Source organism: Lygodium microphyllum, chromosome 17 (genome assembly GCF_053477565.2).
Source record: "Lygodium microphyllum isolate KBCC chromosome 17, Lygodium_microphyllum_v1.1.10, whole genome shotgun sequence".
Taxonomy (NCBI): domain Eukaryota; kingdom Viridiplantae; phylum Streptophyta; class Polypodiopsida; order Schizaeales; family Lygodiaceae; genus Lygodium; species Lygodium microphyllum.
In genome coordinates this window covers 95,049,796-95,073,117 of record NC_141151.1, presented here as the reverse complement: position 1 = coordinate 95,073,117, position 23,322 = coordinate 95,049,796, and positions in this window count along the sequence as shown.

The following is a 23,322-nucleotide window of genomic DNA, read 5'->3' as shown; positions in this document are numbered from 1 at the left end:
CTAGAGTTCTTTTTGGCTTACACAACTAAGAAGAGGAAAACTGTTTTCAGCCTCCACCTCTGTGTGTATTCCCCCATTGTGCAAGCAAGAAAGCTACAAGTGAGACTCTTTCCTTCTCTCCCACAATCTTGACATGGTATCAGAGCCTTGTTCATGGTAAGGAGCTCAAGAAAGCAAGCCAAGCTCGCGGTGTTCTGGTAAGAGGAGCAGTGTTGCTTTCATTTTCTGTTTTGGGAGCAGATCTCTGCAGGTATCACAGCCGGAAATTGCAAGAGTGCATTGTCTCAGGTTGAGACGCCCTTCGCGGTGAAGCAAGAGGGCAGTATATGCTGCGGAAAAGGGCTTTAGCCCTTTGGTGACCCTGTTATTTTGATTTGAGGCCATTTCGGGGCCTGTTTTGGAGGCGGAAGTTTTCTGCACGCACTCAGGAAAAGGCAAGAGGGCAGTATATGCTGCGGAAAAGGGCTTTAGCCCTTTGTGACCCTGTTTTTTTATTTCACGCCATTTCGGGGCCTGTTTTGGAGGCGGAAGTTTTTTGCACGCACTCAAGAAAAGGCCCAATTTTATGCTGTGCAGCCACTGTTCTGCAGGTCGGTGAAAAGTTACTGTAGAAATTGCATCGTATGCCTGTGCGCAGAGACATTGGGAGTTACAGAATCATCCCTGTTGCCTGTTGAAGCAAAATCGTCACTAGGAAGTGACTGTGTGGTCAAATACCACTTTTGTCAGTTTTGCAAATTTGCCCTTGTGAGGCTGAAGTTGTATTCTTTGCATAGATAGATTTTTTTTTTGCAGTGTTCTGTAATGACATCTGATTCTCTTTCACAGATTGTCACTGAAAAGCTTGACAAGAACAACTTCCAAGCATGGAAGTTTAGAATGACGAATTTCCTTATGGGAAAAGGATATTGGGAATTTGTTGCAGGAAATGAAGAAGAACCAGTTCTTCCTGATGTTCCCAATCAACAGCAAATGCAGGCATTTAAAGCATGGCATGAGAGAGCCAGGAAAGTTATGTACTGGCTGTCTATCAGCATTTCAGACTCTATGATTGTGCAAATTCAGGATGCAAGTACGCCAAAGGAGGCATGGGATACTTTGTCAAAAATGTATAGCACAAATACGCAAGCCAGGAAAATGCAGCTCAAGCAAAAGTTGCATAATGTGCAAAGAGAAAGTATGAGCATCAATGACTACCACATGAAGGTGAAGAAGATTGCAGATGCACTTGCTTCCATTGGGTCGCCAGTGGAAGATGATGATTTGGTTTCTATGACCTTGAATGGTCTAGGAAAGGATTATGCACAGTTTCGGACATCCATTTCAGTTCGTGAAAGATTTCTTGATTTTGAGGAGTTGATTGCTCTTCTAATTTCTGAGGAGCAGAGAAATGGTGGTGCATCTTCTTTAGGAGGAACTTCAAAGGAAGCTGTCTTCTACTCAAATGCTGGAAGAGGTAGAGGCAGAGGTAGAGGAGGCCGATTTGGAGGCCGTGGTAGAAATCAGAATATGTAGCAAATTCAAGAAAACCAGTCCTATGGAGGAGGACGTGGTAACTCTAGAGGCAGGGGGAGCCAAAGAGGTCGTGGTGGATGGCAAAGAGGCCAAAATGCAAACAGTAATGTTGAATGCTACTACTGTGGTAAAATGGGTTATATGGCTAAAGACTGCTATAAAAAGCAGAATGACATCATGAATGGAAAACTGCAACAAGGGAATTATGCATCTTCTAGTAGACAGGGTGATGACAGAAATGAGCATTTGTTTATGGTGCAGCACATGAATAATTCTGTGATAAGTGCAGAAGAAAGCAACGATGTATGGTATGTTGACTCAGGTGCGTCAAACCACATGACAGGTCATGCAGAATGGATGGAGGATGCAAGGAAAATGGAAAAACCAGGATTTGTGGAGACTGGTGATGATACTGCACATCCTATTGTGCAGATTGGAAAATTTCCTTTGTCTATGCAGGATGGGAAAAAGAAATACCTGTCCGATGTATTTCATGTCCCGAATATCACCAAGAATCTGGTTTCTGTTGGTCAAATGGTTGAGCAGGGCTTGCAGGTCAGATTTAATCCTCATGGATGCTTTGTTGAGGATATGAAAAATAAAGGTCGCTTGATAGCAAAAGGAAAGAAGAAGGGTAGAATGTTTACATTGGATGCAGACATGTCTGAATTGAGTGCAGCAATGTTTGCACATGGGACCGGTGTAGTTGTAGATATTGATATCTGGCATAAATGCATTGGTCATGTTAATGTACAACGACTTAAATCAATGCAGGCCCAAAATATTGTTGCAGGATTGCCTAAATTCAAGGTTGCAGAAATGCATAAGGTATGTGAAGCCTGCCAATTTGGAAAACAGGCAAGGAAACCATTTCCCAGACATGTTCAAGAGAGTGAGAAGCCATTGGAATTAATCCACTCTGATGTATGGACTACTAAAGTTGCATCTCTTGGAGGCTGTCATTATTTTGTCAGTTTTATTGATGACTATAGCAGAAAAGTTTGGGTGTATTTTATGAAAAAGAAAAGTGAAGTTTTTGGGCATTTCAAAACTCTTAAAGCTATGGTTGAAAAAGAAACAGGCCTGCAAATAAAATGCCTAAGATCAGATGGAGGGGGAGAGTACCTCTCAAATGAGTTTGCAAGGTTCTTGCAGGAGCCTGGCATAAAGCAGCAATATTCATGCAGTCATACCCCACAACAAAATGGAATTGCATAAAGGAAAAACAGGCATATTGGAGAGGTATCTCGTGCCATGCTCAACGAAAAAGACTTGCCAGATTTTTACTGGGCTGAAGCAGTTGCTATGGCAGTCTACATAATGAACAGGACTCCCACTGCAGCAATACATGGAATGACTCCAGAGGAGAGGTATACTGTTAGGAAACCAGATATTTCTCATTTGAAAATCTTTGGTTGCATTGCCTATGTTCATGTGCCAGATGAGTTGAGATCCAAGTTGGATCCAAAAGCTGAGAAGTGCATCTTTATTGGTTACTCTCTGCAGCAAAAAGGGTATAGATGCTATAACCCTTCTACTCGTAAGTTTACAGTGAGCAGAGATGTTGTTTTTGATGAGATGAGTAGCTAGTATAAACCAGTAAATGTGATTGATGATGTAGATGCACAAAATGGTAATGCTGCACAGAATTCACAGCAGCAGTCACAAAATATTAGTGGACCTGGAGCGTCCTCTAGCAGTGGTTCACATTCTTCACCATGGACAGGCAGATTGAGATCAGGAGAATCTTCTCAAAGCAATGCAGATAGTGGTACGCAGGTTTCACGAAAAGGAAAAGAGAAGGTAGATCAGCCCATGTTTGATGTGAATGTAGGTCACTCTTATGTGGATGGTGAATCCAGTGGCTCAGAACAGAGCATTGATGATGAGTTGGGTATCCCCTCTATTGTTACACCTGGAGTAAGGAAGACCACGGATGTTTTGAGAGCACCTGCAAGTGTGCCTACTTTGCGTAGGTCTACCAGAGCTAGGTATCCTGTGGATAGGCTGAAATATGATGGATTTACAGCCATCCACTATGCATATATGGTCAAAGTGATACAGGAACCAGAACCCACTTCTTTTGAGCAAGCCATGGAAAAAGAAAAATGGGAGAAAGCCATGGATGAAGAAATGGATGCCTTGGAAGCAAATGCTACATGGGAGTTGGTACCTTTGCCTAAAGGTAAGAATGCAATTGGCTGTAAGTGGGTTTATAAGGTGAAGCACAATGCAGATGGTTCTGTGAACAGATACAAGGCAAGATTAGTAGTCAAGGGGTATGCACAAACATATGGCATTGATTATGAAGAAACAAAAAGGCCGGTTGCAAGGATGGAAACCGTAAGAGCAGTCATTGCTATGGCTGCATCAAAGGGGATGGTCTTTACATCAGATGGATGTAAAGAATGCCTTCTTGCATGGTGATTTGCAAGAAGAGGTCTATATGGAGCAGCCACCAGGTTATGTGCATGCTGTTCATCCTGAGTTTGTTTGCAGGTTGAAGAAAGCATTGTATGGCTTGAAGCAAGCACCTAGAGCATGGTTTGACAAGATAGGACAGTATCTTGTCACTATTGGCTTTCAGATTTCCAAGGCAGATTTTTCACTTTATGTGAGAAAAACAGAGAAAGATATTATGCTACTTGTCATTTATGTTGATGATTTGATTATGACAGGTGACAGTGATGAAGATATCCTTCATGTGAAAATGATATTGAAGCAAAAGTTTGAGATGAAGGATTTGGGAGAGCTGCATTATTTCTTGGGCATTGAGGTGATTAGATCACCAAGTGGGATACAGCTCTTGCAGAGGCAGTATGGATTGGACATGCTGTCCAAATATGGGATGACAGGCTGTAAGCCTATTTCAGTTCCTTTGGAGCAGAATGTGAAGCTGAGCGCAGATGTAGGTGAGCTTCTGGAAGACCCTACTATGTACAGACGCATAGTAGGAAGTTTGATTTATATGACTATTACTAGGCCAGATTTGAGCTATGCTGTTGGATTGATAAGTCAGTTTATGCAGGCTTCAAGGAAATCGCATTTGGATGTGGCTAGACGCATACTCAGGTATATGAAGTCCACATTGTAGTATGGACTATTTTATGAGACTAGGGTTCAGATACAGTTGCATGGATACACTGATGCTGATTGGGCTGGTAGTATTTCTGATAGACGATCTACTAGTGGGTATGTGTTCTCTTTTGGGAGTGCTGCAGTCACTTGGAGCAGCAAGAAACAGCCTACACTTGCCTTGTCGAGTACAGAGGCTGAGTACAGGGGTGCAACAATGGCTGCATGTGAGGTAGCTTGGTTGCATAAGCTACTTTATGATATGCATCAGCCTACAGGTGGGCCAGTTGTCATTTATTGTGACAACATGAGTAGTATACACTTGGCAAAATAACCCAGTCTATCATGCTAGAACAAAGCACATTGAGGTGCATTATCACTATGTGCGGGAGAGGGTTTTACTAGGTCTTATTGATCTAGTTTATGTCAGCACAGAGGATCACGTAGCTGACATATTCACGAAGGCATTGGGCGCAGAGAAGCTGCACAAGTTCAGAGACCTGCTTGGTGTGTAGGAATTGGGATTTAGCTCGAGGGGGAGTGTTGAGATATCGAGCTCCACTCGTGATACGCAAGGGTGACCATTGTGTATTTATGTCACCGACTTGTCAGTTGCAGATGCAGTTGGTACACCGCCCATGAATAATAGCTACATGATTGCTATCCTTATCTACTCTAGTTTGTGGCTCAGTTAGTATGCCACCTTAGTTAGTTGAGTTTGGTTTGAGACCCATATATAGGGTCCTTCTATTTCCTTGTACTAGAGTTCTTTTTGGCTTACACAACTAAGAAGAGGAAAACTGTTTTCAGCCTCCACCTCTGTGTGTATTCCCCCATTGTGCAAGCAAGAAAGCTACAAGTGAGACTCTTTCCTTCTCTCCCACAATCTTGACACGACAGGCACAAGACTGCCTTTGCCATGGAATGGGGCGTATTTGCCTACATTGTCATGCCTTTTGGGCTAATGAATGCACCCGCAACTTTCCAGCGCCTAATGTGCACCATCTTTAAGGACATGCTTAGGCGCGAACTGGAAGTGTTCGTAGATGACCTATGTTTACACTCTAGTTGGGACGAACACTTGAAGAAATTGCGAGCTGTCTTTGAAAGGTGTAGGCTGTACCACCTCTCGCTAAACCCCTTAAAGTGCCAATTCTGGGTAAAATCTTGGGGCATGTAGTGTCAAGGAACGGCATTGCCACTGACTTTTCCAAAGTCAGAGTCATTGTTGACCTACCACCACCCAACAACTACAAGGGAGTTCAGTGCTTCTTGGGACACACTGGATATTATCGACGATTTGTGCTAAATTATGCATTAATAGCTAGACCTTTGTACAAGCTGTTGATAGTGTTTGAGTGGACAGAGGACTGCCAACGCGCATATGAAGAATTGAAAAAGGCTCTTACGACTGCACCAATCTTGCGAGCCCCAGACTGGAACGTAACGTTCCATGTGCACATAGACGCCTCTAAGTTCGCTATTGGAGCCATGCTATGCCAGCTTGGTGAGCATAATTTGGATTACTCGGTGAGTTTTGCCAGCAGGCAGCTCACAGAAACCGAGATGAACTATTCCATGACAGAAAGGGAGGGGTTGGCCATGGTATTTGCGGTAAAGAAATTTAGGCATTACCTGTTGGCCACTCCCTTTGTCTTCTTCGTTGACCATCAAGCCCTACTGTATCTTGTGAACAAGCCTTACGCTACAGGGCGCATAGCTAGATGGTTACTCCTTTTACTGGAGTTTGACTTCTCTGTGGTTGTACACAAAGGAAAGCAGCACTACATGGCCGACCACATGTCCCGCATACCCACAGGAGAAGCCGCTGGACAAGGCGTGCCTGATGATTTACCGGATGGCCATATTTTTAACTTGTCTAGTGAACGAGAATTGTTTAGAGCTGATCTAATGCCTTATTGGGCCGATGACATAGTGCAAGTGCTAGAAAATGGACTACCAGAGCAACCCATTGAGAAGGCCAGGCTGAAGAGACTTATCCTGAAAATTCAGCCCTATCAGCTGATAGCTGGCCAACTCTACAGGTTGGGACAAGACGATTTATTGCGCAGATGCATGTGTGAGCACGAGATGCATGACGCATTAAACGAAGCACATGGTGGAATCGCTGGAGGACACTTTAGTGGGGACACAACAGCCTGAAAGGTGCTACAATCCCAGCTATGGTGGCCCACCCTATTCCGCGATGCAGCTAAATTTGTAAAGCACTGCGATGAGTGCCAAAGGACCAGAGTGCCTGTGCGGAAGGACAAGATGGAGCTGAGCCCTGTCATAGCCCAACAACCCTTTGAAAAATGGGGCATCAATTTTATTGGGCCTGTCAGTCCTGCAGCACAATATTCCCAAGCTCGATACATCATTGTGGCAACCGACTATTTAACGAAATGGGCAGAGGCACGGGCCACGAGGAAGAATGATGCTCGGACCACTGCTAAGTTCCTGTGGGAGCAAGTCATTTCACGGTTTGGTTGTCCAATCGAACTTGTAAGCGACCAAGGCACACACTTCATTAATGAAGTAATTGCCCACTTGCTCTCTACCTTCCTAATAATTCACCGGAAGTCCTCTCCCTATTACCCTCAGGCTAATGGCCAAGCCGAATCAATTCTAGTCAATGTGCTTACAAAAGTCGTGTCTACTTTGAGAAGTGACTGGGATAACAAGCTAATGGCGGCTTTGTGGGCCTATCGCACTGCTTATAAAACGGCTATAGGACAGATGCCCTTTAGGCTGACTTACGGAACTGAAGCCATTCTGCCCCTAGAATTCTTCATCCCTAGTTTGAGGCTAGCAGTCCAGGAACGTTGGGAGGGCAAAGAGGCTTGGACCAACCACTTAGTAGAACTTGAGTGCTTAACGGAGACCCAACTCCTCGTAACTCACTCTCTGATTTGCGAAAAGGCTCGACAAAAGATGTGGTTTGACAAGCATGTCATGCAGAGAGACTTGAACAAGGGGACCTTGTTCTGCTGTACTCGGTAAAAGGACATAAACAGAATATGAAGTTTCGGGGTCTAGGGCCTTTCAGGGTACGCGTAATCGGTAGGACTGGAAATGTCGAGTTGGAGACACTTGACGGTGAGGGAATATGCTTTTTTAATGGCAGCCGCATTAAGAAGTACTATCCTCCTTCACATCCATTACATGAGCCGCCCATGTTAGAACCCCCACTAAACGTCCGCATGGCTACTGTAACTGACCTGATAGATCAGGATGAAGAAGTAGTGGCACTGGCATACCTGCGGATTACAGTTGCAGCAAGAGCGGTGTATTCTTTTGACGCCTTGATTGATGAAGGTGTTGACTACAACATCCTAACACATGACCATTGGACACGCATTGGTCAACCGCAACTACATCCCACTAACGCTCAACTCACCCCGTTTGGGGGCACCGCTTACCCACTCCTAGGGAAATGCAAGTGGTCGTTTCCATCGAGTCTGAAAGTTTACCGGCCTTCTTCCATGTGTTGCATGGCACCAAGGACGCTGGTAATGTATCGTTGTTAGGTCGCACTTTCAAGAAACAAACCAACTGCAATGTGGATTACAACCTAAATCACATACATCTTGCCATTGGCAATGTGCGCATAGTGACGACTTTCAGTAAGGGCTGCCCTAACTCCCCCACTTTTACGAAGCCGCCGCGATAGAAACCCCCACGACCAAGCTTCAACCCGGATCTAAACAAACGGAAACCACGGCCTCATGTCGAGTTCTCAACCCCAGACCCATGGCCACCAGGAGTGCTCACAAGGCCAAAGAGTCCAAGTTTCTATGGGTGCCAAAACGGCAAAAACCACATCAGGGTAAACCACCCAGGTGTGACCCTAAACGTCCAAAGTATCAACCGTCCCGACCCAAGAGGCGGTCTAGGCACTACCGCTGTAGATGCACAACCATGCCGCTCTAGATTCCCAAAGACCTCTTGCAAACACAAGGATACTACGAGGGCAATCCCTGGATTTGGGTGCCTAAAAATGGCCAGCTAAGAAGCTCATCTACAATCAATCTATTCCTAACAAGAGAGGGTTACACCAGTGGCGCCCAGAACACAATTAACAAGCCAGGGCCAGCGGTGGCTAACAAGCCTCAGCTCATCTATCGACCAAAGCAAATGCCCCGGGTCCTAAACCTACCTAATCCTGAGAACTTACAAACAACGATTACTGCTAACTCAAAACCAAGTACAACCCCCGTGCCTCTAGAGCTTCCTACAGCATCTCAAAGGGCTTCCCAGTGCGAGGCCCGACCCGTGACACCGATGAGAAAGTCACAATTATCTAGTCCACTTGCATCAGCCCCACCAGAGGGTCTTAAACCTTCATACGCAATACGACCTTTCCTCTCTTTGGCTAAGGACCTTGCCACAACTTCTGGGGACGATCTAATAGCCTGCATTAAAATGTTAGATGAAACTTTCACTACATTTGCTAGAAGCTACGAGAGGCTAGACCTAGGTCTTCTTGACGAAACGCTTGCTCCGGCGGTTCGTGCACTACCATGCACTTGGGAGGAATACAAACTTATGACCACTAAAGTTCCCAAAATTGCTGCCGAACTGATAGCAAATGATGAAATCTCGACGGATCAGGCTGCACTCAAAAGGCTTATTACCTCTTATCGCAAGCCTCCGTGTTCTGCTCCTGAAGAGGAGCTGCAAGAGCTTACGCAGATGGCAAGCTCACCTTCCACATTCTTGCAGTAGTGGTTTACGCTAAGGATCCAATGGGAGAAAAAAGGTTGTCGCATAATGACCAATGCTGAGCAACGCAGGGCAATCAAAACTATCGAATATGACCCCACGTACGTGGCACCTATCTCATTTAGGGTCTTGGCCATCACCCGTAATCAGCATCTTGCAGTAGTGGTTTACGCTAAGGATCCAATGGGAGAAAAAAGGTTGTCGCATAATGACCAATGCTGAGCAACGCAGGGCAATCAAAACTATCGAATATGACCCCACGTACGTGGCACCTATCTCATTTAGGGTCTTGGCCATCACCCGTAATCAGCATCTGGATGACCATGTGCTCGCCCACCCCTACATTGACCAATTCCTCACCCAAGAAAAATTACATGTTGCTAGTCGCCTCAGTACCAGAGATCTCTTCCACGATGTTTTGACCTACATTTCCCAAGTCTCCATCCAACCATCCACTCTGGATTGTCATGCCCAACTCGAATACAATCCAAACTTCTACGATTCGCTATTAGCTAGGTAAGTCAACCCACGCGAACAAGTGCTTCCCTCGTCCTTCCTGTGCTAATCCTAGGAAGGATTCTTTGCAAGATTCCTGACGGAGGGGGGAGCACGACCAAGAGCAAAGCAAGGATGAAAAGTTATGTTATCTAGCTAGCAGATTGTTAATTAAGAAAGTTTCTATGGAGGAATGTTGCATAATAAAACAATAGCAATGGTCAAACCTCTAAGCAAGTGCGCCCACTTTAAGCCCATCTATTCTTCTCTTAAACTTAGTTCTAATTAGAAATGCGCCGATTGCTAGGCATTAAATGTTGGCATGGTGTGTCGACAGGTCACTGCCATGGCAGGACAAGACAAAGGAGGCAAACTACCATTCTCAGAAGAGGAAATGACCAAATTCGGCATCGCCATCGAGACGCATGGATTCAGTCACTTCACTTTCAAGCACACACTGAATCTGGACGAAGCCATCATGGAGGAACCCGCTATCAAGGACTTAGTGGACAGATGCCATCTCCACAAGTACGTGGAGAAGGTGGGACAGGCGGTTGACTACAGCATGTGCACGGATTTCCTGAGGAATTTCGATAAAAGCAGGAACTGTAGCACCGTCACAGTAAGGACAGGGGAGCAAGAAAGGAGAATCGAAGTGCCCCTCAATGCAACGATTGTAGAAAAGGCCCTGGGGCTTGTGCCAAAGAAAGAGAGAAGGCCGAGGTGAGACGTTTACACCATGCTGGGAGTCAAGAAAGAAGCGGTGCATACTGTGGATGGAATCAGCTTGGCTGACATCCCGGACCTAGTGGTGAAACTACAAGCAAAAATGATCCATACCCTCTTCTCGAGCCAGTGTTACAATGCGCTGATGAACAGGATCGGGGTCCCACTGTTGAAAAGCATAGCAACAAGAACCCCTGAAGAAATAGACTGGAATGGATTCGTACAGAAGACCATTCAAAGTTCAGCTGCCCTCCTCACTCTGGCAGAAGCACCAGTAGAAGGAGAGTCCCCTGCCTCAACAACGCATTTCGCAAGGAAGAAACCGGCGTCGAAAGCGGCTACAATCAGATATGGGGGAATCCTGACAGCCATCATAGACGAAGCAATAAAGAATGAGGGCGTCATGGAGGAGGAAGCGGCGCATCAAAGCTCAACTCACCATGGCGGAGGGAGATCGAGCAAGAGAACAGTGAGCGACGAGGGAGAGCAAGAAGTGCCACCTCCGCGAGCAACCAAACCCGCAGAACAAAGCAAAAGTGATAGGAAACAGAAGGAGAAAAAAGAGAAATTAAGTAAGGAAGAACGGGCTGACATCAAACAGGCTAAGAAAGAGTCTCGAGAGCTGAGGAAGAAAGGAGGAGGAAAGAGGAGGAGGAGTTCGGCAGAATAGGAGAGGAGTCGAAGAAGGCGGAAGCGGACAGGAAAAGGAGGGCAGAGGAAGAGGCTGAGAAGCAGCGACTCCAGGAACTGGCTAAACTGGCAGAAGCCACCTGAAGGTCGGTGGAAGAGACCCATGGGGACAGAGAACTCGAACCCACAAGCCCCGGCCATAAAACCGAAGCCAATGCAAGTGTGGAGGCAGCACCAGTGGTCGTAGGCAAGGGCAAGTCCCTCCTACATCCACTCCATCCCTCCTTTGTGCCAACAACAGCCGAAATCACGACCACCGCCACTGCACACCCCACGCCTCCTCTCGATGCGGCACAGCTCATGACCATGATGCAGATGCTTGTAAGCAGGGTGGCCGAAATTGCCCCTGAAACTCGATTAAAAAGGCCCGCTGCCACAGATGCAGAGTCTCGACAAGATCCCAAACAACAGAGGCTAGAGGCATCGACCACCACGCCCAATACTCCCATACCTGCCACAGACTATGACGCATATGTGGCCGAGTTACTAACGCAACTGGACAAGGCAAAAGAAGAAAAGAAGGTGGCGCTGCTGGAACTAGAGAAAGAAAAGGAGACGTCAGCAGCCCTCAGGCTAGATGTCTCAAGGCAGGAAGCTGACAGACGGAGAGAGATGAAGGCCCTACGAGACTAGCTAGAAGAGAAAACGAAGCAAGCCCAAACCAATGAAAGCCACCTTAGGCAAAGGCTAGAGGATGAGGAGCAGAGCCTAGTAGCAGAACAAAGGAACATAAAACTTCTGATGCAGCAATACAGTGATCTCCAGCAAAGGGTGGCCCAAGTGGAATAGCTTCACCATGAGGTTCAGAAAGGCGAAGCCACTATTGCACAAGAATATGCAGCAGAGCCCCAGTCATGGCACGACCAAGAGGAACAGATGGAGGAGAGAGCCGTGGAGTGGGAAAGAAAGAACTTTGACAGGGTGAGGGATTTAACAGAACGGCTTGCAGTGGGCAGAGTGTGAAAGAATGCTGGCCGAGGCTAGGGTTGAGGTTGCAGAGATAACGACTAAGACCCAACGACAAGCCTTTCTCAACACGGTGCTCCACGTGACGCAAGCCAAGGCGATGATACAGTGGAACAGGTAAAAAGAAAGTTGGAACTAAGCACCCGGGCGCTACGATACGGCCTTCAAGAGCGGGAGCTTCCAACAAGTACAGGAATAACTAAAGAGCAACAGTTCTACTACCTGCGTTGTACAGGCCTTTCCACTGTGGAGCTCCAGGAGTTAGGTTTTCAGGAGCAAGAGCAGCCACCGCCACCACCACCAGTCGTTCCTCCTGTGGTAGCGCGAAATGCCGACTTCGAGCAAGATGAGGAAGACGAGCCACAAAGGATGCCGAGTCCGCCTCAACCAAAGATCCTACAGGAGGAACCTGCCGACGCCGAGCTACCTGAATGCATAATTGCAGCAAGGAGAAGGAGGCAAGAGTTAGCAGAAGAGGCCCAACGTCGAGCGCGCATACTTCCACGACAACTTCCTGAGGAGCCCATGCCACTGCGAAATGATACACATCCTGTAGATTGGCCATAGGAGTTGGTCATATGGCGCCAGAGAGAGCTACATAAAAGACCATTCGAGCTCTCATTCGCTTTTCCACAATCCCTGGACCGGGCCCTACCTCTAGGAGTCGTAGCCAAGATCAAATATCTGGCTAACGAACTCGCAAACAAATGGATGGAAGAGAGAAGCATAATAGTAACCAGGTGGAGGCAAGAGCCACGAGAATACTGGGAAGACAAGGTCGGTCTGGTTCCCAAATCCGTCCAAGGCTACCAGGCACAGCCAAAATGGCGGAGGAGGATTTGGAACACCAATTTTGATGCCTAGACCGCATTTTGTAGCTCCCTCCCCGAAGAGCGCACTAATCCTATCTACATGCCCTACCCCCGTAGGCATGGAGTGGATTACAACAGAGATTTGCATGGGGATTTTGACTTCCCAAGAATCTATAATGTAAATGCTAGAAGCCCAGAGGAGTGCTTAGCATTTAGGGCAGAAGATATACTTCCCTCCATAAATCATTTCCTTGTAGATTTCTCTTCCTGCCCCGATCCAGCATTCTTAACCACTTATAATTACCTCCGACTTCTCAAATTCTTGCTACTCCAGAGACCTGCCGCAGAGGAAGCCCATCTCCCTCCACTCTTTTTTTATCTTAACCTAGGAATAGATAGTAGAGCCATGGCGAGGTTGATGATGCGCGCTACTCTCCTCCCGGCCTTCTGCTTAGAACTATTAGAAAATATGAGTGACACCCATTTTGCAAGGTGTAATCACCCCTTTTTGTCCACCACTCCTCTAAGAGCTAGAGCCGGTATTAGGGAATACCTACAAAGTCGCGCATTTTTATCACAATGCTTGCGACCACCCCGTGACTAAATAGGTGCCCCATGCATCGCCCAATGTCCTCTCTCTCATTCACCAAAAAAAAAAAAGTGCTTGCCACCTTCGTTCACTATTGTGGTGCACCATACTCACTGCATCTACAGTCCTCTCTAGCCCCTCCCCCACTTCACACTCAGGGCACATCAAGGGCAGGACTTTCGGACCTGTCACCCTGAGTTTCACATCGCATCTCAGAAGCCGCACAAACTGGGTCCTCAAGTGTGGGACATTACCAAGGGCTTGCCCAAGGTTAGACCCATCTCCCAGTTCCACTCGCACGGGCACCATGCACTGCACAGTGAGACAGACACACCCCCTAGGAAGTGCACCACTTTTCTTGCAGGTTATGTTCATGTTTCCAGAACGGGCTGCTTGGCTAAGGGCGATCGTCTACTACATCCTCCAATGACAAGGAATTTTTCCAGAAGTCCGACATGACCCCGTTACTGCAACTTCAGGAGCTTCGCTACGAAGGTTTCAGCAGCTCCACAAATTTCATGTTGACAACCATCCACCCACTGATGGGCTGCCATTGGCATAGATCTTGGAACCTCACCGTCCGATGATCCATGCCCACTACCTCAAGATCTACGGATCGCTTATTAGCACCACAAGCCTGAAGACTTTCACCTCAAAACCGAAGATCCTCTCCTCCCAGACAAGGGTTTTTCAGCCCATGCCACGGCTTTTCACGACAAACAGCGTTCGGAGGGTTTCTCCAGAATAAATCCCTCCAATACCATCTTCCTAAGGGACTGCTTCTTGTTTCAAGCGTTTCGGATACTCAAACGATGACCAGTTCCAGAGGGGCGCCAGAACAGTGAGACAGATGCCGCAATTGTCAGCAAGCCTACAGCACGATGGAATCTCTCTTGGGCATCGTCATCAAACCCCATCACCTCTCATTCACAAGCCTCAATGTCCTCCAACTGCCAGTCACACCTACCACTAGCATCCTTTATCCCACTACTTCCCGCCACAGTGCCATGGGACTGGCACTCGTCTAGGAGGGGGGTAATGTTAACCCCAACACGAAGAAAGCAAAAGAAAGCGGGAAAGATGCAGGGCAAAGGCGGAAAAAACAAAAAGAAGTAGCCCGACTGAAGTAGGAATAGGAGAAAAGGCCAAAAGCGCAAGGGCAACCTTATAGGTCCATGGCAAATACAAAAGGGGAAACGCACATTTTAAAATATAAAGGCGCACCCTGAAATCTTGTAAAAGAGCGCCGGGCTCTCACCCGTGCAATTTGTAAATGTAGACGGGCGGTGGAAAGGAATCTAGGAAGATAGAGGGACAATGGGAAAAAGGGCCTAGGCTAATGGCCGGCCATGTAAAAAAGGGGGACAACCACCCATGGAAATTAAGGGCATGTATATAAAGTTAAAAGGTAAATGAGAAGAGCATCCTCGTGTGTGGCAAACAACGCCTTCTTCTTCTCCTCCTGTTTCTCACCTTCGTGCCTCCTTGCTTGTGCTTATGAGAGGAACTGAGAGCGTGAGAGTGTGAGAGGGAGTGATCGTGGGAGGGCAAGGGAACTTGGAGAAGAAGCTCCCCATTCTCCCTCTTCATCTTCTCCTCCCCTCTTCTCTCCTCTAGTCTTGAACGTGGCTATGGAGGATGAAGCTCATGGGAGAGGGATTGAGGTTGCTTGAGCTCGCCTCAAGGATCGTGGAGCTGCAGGGGTGCAAGAAAGAGGAAGGTACTCGATCGAGCATCAAGGTAAGCTCACTACACCCACAAGGTAGGCGTAGCGTGACGGCTATGTGAGAGGTAGCCATGGCTGCTCAGTTCGAAACACTTGAGTAATAAGTGGTCCGTAGGTCTCAGGGTAGAGCTCGAAGAGCTCCCACAGTTTATCCCTCTTGGATCTCCACCATCATTACACTCCCATCTATTTATCCACTTGAGATATACTAAGTCTTGCCCTCCAACATATGGAAGTTTCATAATGCAACAACCTTTTCCAAGGATTATCCTTTTCTCCTAACTAAAGATACTCTCTTGCTTTACTAGATTCTAAGTACTCCATTGTATCTTGCCAAACTTTGCATATGGGTTTGGAGATGCTAGAAGAAGCTCGCTTACTACAATGTCTCCAAAGTACCGAAGACTTAGAGTGAGACAAGAGTTTGCATGTGTGAACAAAACCCCATCTATATCAACTTCTACTTAGGTGCCATTGGATAGATTTAAAATAATTTTAATTAAGTAGATTAATTGATTGATTGAATGATTAGTTAGTTATTGTTATTACTTGCAACAATGAAGGAAAAAGGGATAGTTTTGTCCATGTAGTCAAGATCCATGAATATCTTTAAATTATTGTGTAATCATGAGGAAATTGCAACTTACAATACCCTTAGAATATGAAAAATGTATTGTTCATTATTTGGAACTAGTCATGATTATCTCTTAAAAGGATGGAACTACCAGGAGTAAAGAGGTGTAATAGTTGAGAATTTTTAGAAAACAATATGAAGAAGGCAAGGGTGTATAAGACTGATTTTTGGGAGCCTCTTTCTTTTTGTGCCTCAATGAATTTATCTCCAAAAATACCTGAAATTTCTTTAAGTTGTTCGGAATTTTTAAGAATGGGATAGGACATTTGAAAAATTAAAAATCCCATTTTTTTGTGATGGTAGCTCTCTCCTTATTGGTTGAGAGGCTTTCTCTCTCTAAAACTAAAACACCCAAACATGCATCCAATTTTGCCCTAATGACTACATTATCCTTGTCTATCTTATACTTAATCTCGAACTCATGCTCTTGTTAGTCTTCAACCCATCTCCTTGTCTCATGTTTAAATCCAATTGAGTAAAGATCTATTCAAGACTTTTGTAATTATTTACCAATGTGAATTTCTCAACAAATAGGTAATGTCTCCACAACCTGAGAGCATGGATCATAGCCAAGGACTCTAAGTCATGATTAGCATAGTTTCTTCCATGATTCTTCACTTTTCTTGAGGAACAAGCAACTAGATGTCACTCTTTCATAATTACACAATCCAATGCAAGAAAGCTTACATCCATCAATAAATTGGAAGGCTTCAAAAGGGGGGTAGTTGCTAAGCTTTTTAAGTCTCTCAAAGCTATATTACTGAATTAGCATCCATAAAATGTAGATATATCACTTTATCAAGTTGATGAGAGGTGTGGCAATCAAGGCATAATCATTGATAAAGACTTGGTACCACCTAGTTAATCCTAAGGAAAGGTATGCTTCTTTGACCACCTTTGGTAGTAGCTATTCTTGTACATCTTTGACCTTGGTAGGATCTTCCACAATTCCTTTTTTTGACATTATAGACCCAAGGTACATCTATCTTTCAAAGAATGTGTGCTTCTCCTTCTTAGCAAAACACTTATGCATTCTTATTAATTCAAGAACAATGTGAAGTGGTTTATGTTTCTCATATTTCTTGGAATAGGTCAAAATGTCATCAAAAAATATGAGAATGAATGAGATGATGCCAAAATGTGTCTTGCAATAATTTGTCATAGATTGCATGAGCATGGTTAGTCCAAAAGACCTAACAATGAGCTCATAGTGGCCATACCTTCTATGAAAGGAAATTTTGGGAATATCTTCTTCTTTTACCCTTATTTGATAGTATCTAAACCTCAAATCAATCCTTTAAAAGCTATTTACTCCTTGAAATTTGTCAAGTACCTCATTAATCCTAGGGATTGGGTACCTATTCTTAATTGTGACCTAGCCAATGTAGCCAATGCAAAGAAGAAGGATTCTATCTTTCTTTTCCTAAATTAGGACCAGTATTTCCCATTGAAAAATATTAAGTTGGATGTAACTCAATAGCCTCAAGGATGGATATTTGATATGGCCTTTTTGCAACCAAGACAGTGCTTGGTACTAGCTTGATCTCACGGTCAACTTCTCTTTGTTTGGGGGAAGTTCAATTAAATTTTTTGGAAAAACATTTGCATACTCCTTCATCCACAAAGATTTCTTTTCTAACGCCTAGATATGGATATCATTAGCTAGTCCATTTCTTGCAAGCATTCATAAGCATCCAAGTTCATGACATAAAACCTTATACTCATTGAGTCATTGCCTAAATTAAACTCCACATTCCTAGTTTGTTTTGATAATACAACTTCCTATCCATTTGTTAGCTCTACCAAAGTTTAAATGTTGATGCAACCTCTATGGCTAGTTTTTGTGCATACTTGGAGAAATAAAGGAATGAGTACTTTTGAAATCTATTAAATTTTTGAAGGTTTACATTGATGGTTCACCAATGTCCAAACCACTAAGAACTTGTGGTTTAGTCCCTTCTTATCAAGAGCAATGTGGATCATCGCTCTTTTCATTTATGTTCCATTGATGTCTTTTCTTCTTTCTCTCTTATGAGAGCAGTGTGGTTCAACCCTTTCTGATCGAGAGTAGTGTGGATCATCCCTCTTTTTATTTGTGTTTCCATTGAGGGCTCTTCTTCTTTCTCTCATGTGAGAGTTACTATAGAAGATCTTCCCCTTCCTCTTTCTATTACACCTCTATTTTGGCTAACAAATTGTCATTGATGAAAAAGTTGGTTTAGTTTGGAACATTATCTTTTATAGTGGCTTGGTTTATTATAGTGGAAACACCTTTGAGTACTATTGTTTTGATTTGATAAAACAAAGATGTTGGTTGTATCAACCTTGGATTTCTTCCTTGCATCAAATTATAGTTTCCCTTATGCTCTTTTTATGAAGCCATGGGGTCCTTTATTGGGCAATCCTTGATCCCTATATCTTCCATTCTTTTTTTTTTTTGCAGAGGCTCTGTGATTTAGCTCTTATCAAAGCATCTTGAAGATTTTGGGATGCATAACTTCCAATTGAGTATCCAAGTATAGATTAAAGCCTTTGCAAGTCTTGGCCAACTATTGAGCAATATCCATAAGCAGGGCATACTTCTTGAGGGTCACAAACAAGATTAGTATACTTCTAGGCTCAACCCTAACTAGCAAAGTTTGAAGAAATTTGTCATCTTCAAAGCACAATAGGAAGGCAAAAGATTCCTTCCACACACAACTTCTTTTATGAGTTCCCAAGTAACAATAGCCTCTACGACTCCAATTTCTCTACACCACTACTTCTACCAAAGATGCACTTTTCTTATTAGTTTCAACTTGACTAACATGGCATGGTTAAGGGTGCTCATCCCTATGGCTTGAAAATAGTTCTCTGTGGATTTAATCTAGACTTTAGTGTTTGTCTCTATATCCTTATCCTTCTCGTCTGACTCAAAAGGTTTTATTTTCTTGAGAAGGGATTTCTTCTCTTGGAGTAATGTTAGTTGGAATATGTCAACTAGAATGTCCTAGTTTATTATACGCAAAGAAATAGTTTAAATGCATTGTTGGCATTCCATATAAACCTTATCATGCTTCAATGTGAGATTTTTAGGTGTTATTATTGAGCTTGCATAAGTAGAAGAGAAAGAACATCTTTTATTTAATTTTTTCTAATAGATCCAAAGGCATTATATCATAATAAGAATTCTACTACGAATATTCATGGACAAAACTCTAGTGCATCCATTGGTGTTCACCAACAAAACATTCTAGGAGTTTGTATTTGGAACAAAGTTCTAGACAACCTTCTTTATAATAATTTTGTTGACAATAGTAGTCTAGAACAACAACTCTATCAGCTAGAATCACTTGCCAAAACATGTTATATGTCTATGTTGAGGATAGAATTTAGATATGATTCCTCAAAATATGAATAGGTTGACCAGCTTAAGGTCTTCCATCCACTTAATTCTTTTAAAATTGTTTTGAATATAGGCAAGTAGATTGGTATTGAATGATGAGCAGTAGGCTTCTCTTTGTGTCCACCACCACTGATGCTCTCGATACAATGGTGAAGGATTATACACATGCTCCGATATCCTCATGAAGCAATCCTGCTAATCAAAGTCAAGGAAATACATCATGGAGATAAATCTTATTTGGATTACCAATAATTTTTTCTAATATTCATTATTTTGAAAGAATTTCCACCAGTTGTTAGTGACGAATCTTATTGCATCAATTTTTTTCTTACACAAAGTCACAAACAAATCTTTCTATGTATTGATTCAAATTTTTGCTCTAATACCATGTGTGACATGCCCACTCTAAGACACCCTTAGTGATATGATTTAATGGTCTCTCAAGATGATTTTCTAAGTGATGCCTCTTAGTGTTTTATTTTGAATATCTCAAGGTTTGCTACCTAGACTCTCTTGAGTCCACTTCATAATGGAATGTCTTGGCCATTCCCATGAGGATCAACCTAAATTTTTGGTTCTAAGTAAACTAAGGTATCCTATTTGGATTAACTAAGTCTTTGAGCACTACATTCATAAGTCAACTCAAATCAAAGCACATCAATGCCACACTTAATTCATAGTGAGTGAGAAACAAGGAGGACCAATATGCATTGACCCCTCTATCCCTAGGATATAGTCTTGACTATGTTCCCCTAAAACGACATTTGATAGGGATCTATACTATATCTATACTAGATAGTGTATTTGGTGACTTCCTAAATCTAGTGCCTTGAGTAAAACTCTCAACTCACTAAGACCACCCGTCCATAGGATGAATCCATCGGGGATCTTGCCCTTCTACTTTACTCGGGGTTTGTTTGAGTTATCTAATTATCCCATCACATTAATGTTGTATATCAAAAATCAACTTCCTTAATTAGTTCCTTTAATTAGAATTTTCATTCACATAGTTTAAGTCATACCACACAAACAATGAAAACATCTAATTATCCCATCACATTAATGTTGTACATTAAAAATCAACTTTCTTAATTAGTTCCTTTAGAAGGAGTCCTCATTCACGTAATTTAAGTCATATCACACAACCAATGAAAACAATTCTTTGGAAAAAACAAATTTTTTATTTAATAAAGAATCGTATACAAGTTTTTACCTTCTACCCATATGGAAGGACAATCGAGGATCTTTATTTTACCAAGATCTCTACCCTTAACTAGTACTGAGAACATCAAGAAGTCCACTTAAGTCATGTAGGTGTTTGAATAAATCCTAGGAGTCTAAGAGTTTATTGGCCAAAGCCCCGTGGAACTTGTTGAGATGTCAAGCTCAACTACTCATATGTATGTGTGTGTGATCGACATTACCTACAGCTATGTCCAGTTGTACTCATGTGTGGGACATTAAATAAATTAGTGTTGACCTAACCACAATTAGTCATGGTTAGTGGTAACCTAGTTGTACTATCTCTTTCATGTTAGTAGAGATTGAATAATGAAGATGAATGAGACAAGCTGACTGCTCACTCTTTGGCTCCACTCTGTCTCTCTTATCTTTGAACATGGTATCAGAGCCAACATGAATGGGCTCTCTAGAGCATGGCATTGAAGGACTCTAAATCTAGAGCTTGAAGATAAGAGTTTCTCTTGAAGAAGAAAGGTTGTCATTGTTCCTATCAAGGTATGCATCAGGGTTTATGCTTTGTGCTTGTGCAAGAGCTTGTTGTGTCTTGTTTGGGAGCTTCATAAGGCTTCATTGAGCACCTGTGAGTGGCCATTTGACATCAAAGACATCATATCTAAAAAAAATGTCATCAAAGGAGACTGTGCCTACAGCCCTTTTTTTCGAAAGCCATTTCTTGCTACAAAAATGGATTTTGGAGAAATAGCCCCTTTGATTCCTGATCATTTCAACATGGTCTACAACTTTGCATAAGAATTTTTTTTCAAATTCTTCATAGATTTTGAGATATTTAGCACAGACCTGTGCAGACTAGTTGTTTACTGTAGTAAACAGTACGTGGTTCTAGGGCACTGGTGGCTTTCATCCTAACAATGTATATGCCCTTATTATCATGCATTTGAGCATGGTTCTGGAGTGTCAAATCCTCAGCTTTGGAAGGCTTTAACAAGCTGGAAATTTGTCGTGAGCTATATGGACAGCAAGCATCTAGTACTTCTTGAAGCAATCTATGACATTGGATAGTATTTGTGGACCCTGATTATGGGCATATGTATGTTGGATATTGTATGAACTAAAAAGAGCATTGAATGCTGACTTTTGGAGTTGAAAATCAACTACATTGACATGATTATTGCCTATACATGAACAATATAAGAGTTATAGATATGATCATGTATTGGTCTCTACATGTGTTGGTATATGTATCCTATGATTCGGGGAGCTTTTGAGCTTGGATTGCCCTTCTTTTGGCTATGTATTAGCTAATTATTATCAGTCAGGAAGATATTTGGCATTTGTACTTGATGTACATGTACTGCAGTGTGCCCAAAAGGTTATGTATGGACTCTCGCATATAGTGGCAAATGTCTAGGATATTTTGGGGCATGTTTGACACATAAATATCTTCGTTTTGACTAAGAAAAGGTTGCTAGTCATTTACTAGTTGCTAATTTCATACTATATGTTTCTCTACAGTCACTAAGATTGAATGTACACAGGGTATGCAACAACTACATGCTCTATGAACCGATTAATGTACCTACATGCTGTGCCACTTGATTGTGGATGTATCTGACATGTTTGTAGGCTGAAATACTATGATTTCAGCAAAGATTTTGTTGCAAAAATTAGTCATAAAAGTTGAAGGCTGAAATTGGTCAATAAGACATCTTGGTTTTTGCGAGGAGTTGAGCATTGATTAAAAACTATTTGCTGCAATATAGCAAATGCTCAGGGCACTGGTAACATCACCCAAATTGTCGGTGATAAGCTCGATAACAAGAACTTCGCATTATGGAAGTTTAGGATGTAGATTTTTTGATTGGCAAAGGATACTGGGATCTATGCACGGGGACTAAAGCTGAACCCGAATCACCTAAACAGAATCCAACAAAGGATCAACGAAGGGCCCACCGAGAATGGTCGAAAAGAGCTAGCAAAGTGCTACATTGGTTCTCTTTGTGCATTTCTGATTCAATGGCTATGCAGATTACCAATTGTCATTCCTCGAAAGATGCTTGGGATACACTTATGAAAAATTATGGTAATGTTACACATGTAAGGAAGATACAGCTTAAGCACCAATTAATATGTCCATAAATGGTAGGAGCATTCAAGCATACACAACAAAGATAGAGACCATAGCCAACCAGCTAGCTACTATTGCATCTAGTGTTTCAGTGGATGATATGATTGCAGTGACAAGGAGTAAAAGGCATTTGATACTTCTATTTCTATAAAAGCAAAACCCCTTGATTGGGATAAATTGCTTGCATTCCTACTGCATGAAGAAGTAAAGCTTGGTCTTAGCACATGTTCCAGTTTGTCTTAAGGTAGAGACACTGTTCTCTACTCTAGGCACAGCGTGGTAGATGCCATGGTTCTTTTCAAGGTCAAGGAGACACTAGAAATACATATGGATAACAACAGCAAAATGCATGGAATAGCTCGAATATGCAGGGCTAGTGAGGAGCTGGTGGCTTTAGAGGCAGAGGGAGATCACCTAGAGGCAAAGGTGGTGGATCCAGGTGGTCAAATGAGCAGTCTAATAGGGACAAAGACTATCATTATTGTGGTAGATATGGGCATGTTTTCAAAGATTGTAATAAGAAGCAACCAGACATGAAAGCAAAAGGAAAACAACATGGAAACTATGCATCTTCCAGTGGTGCTCATGATGATTAGGGAGACATGTTGTTTGTTATGCAGCATGTATCAAAGAATGTTCCTAAGCAAGGCAAGGAT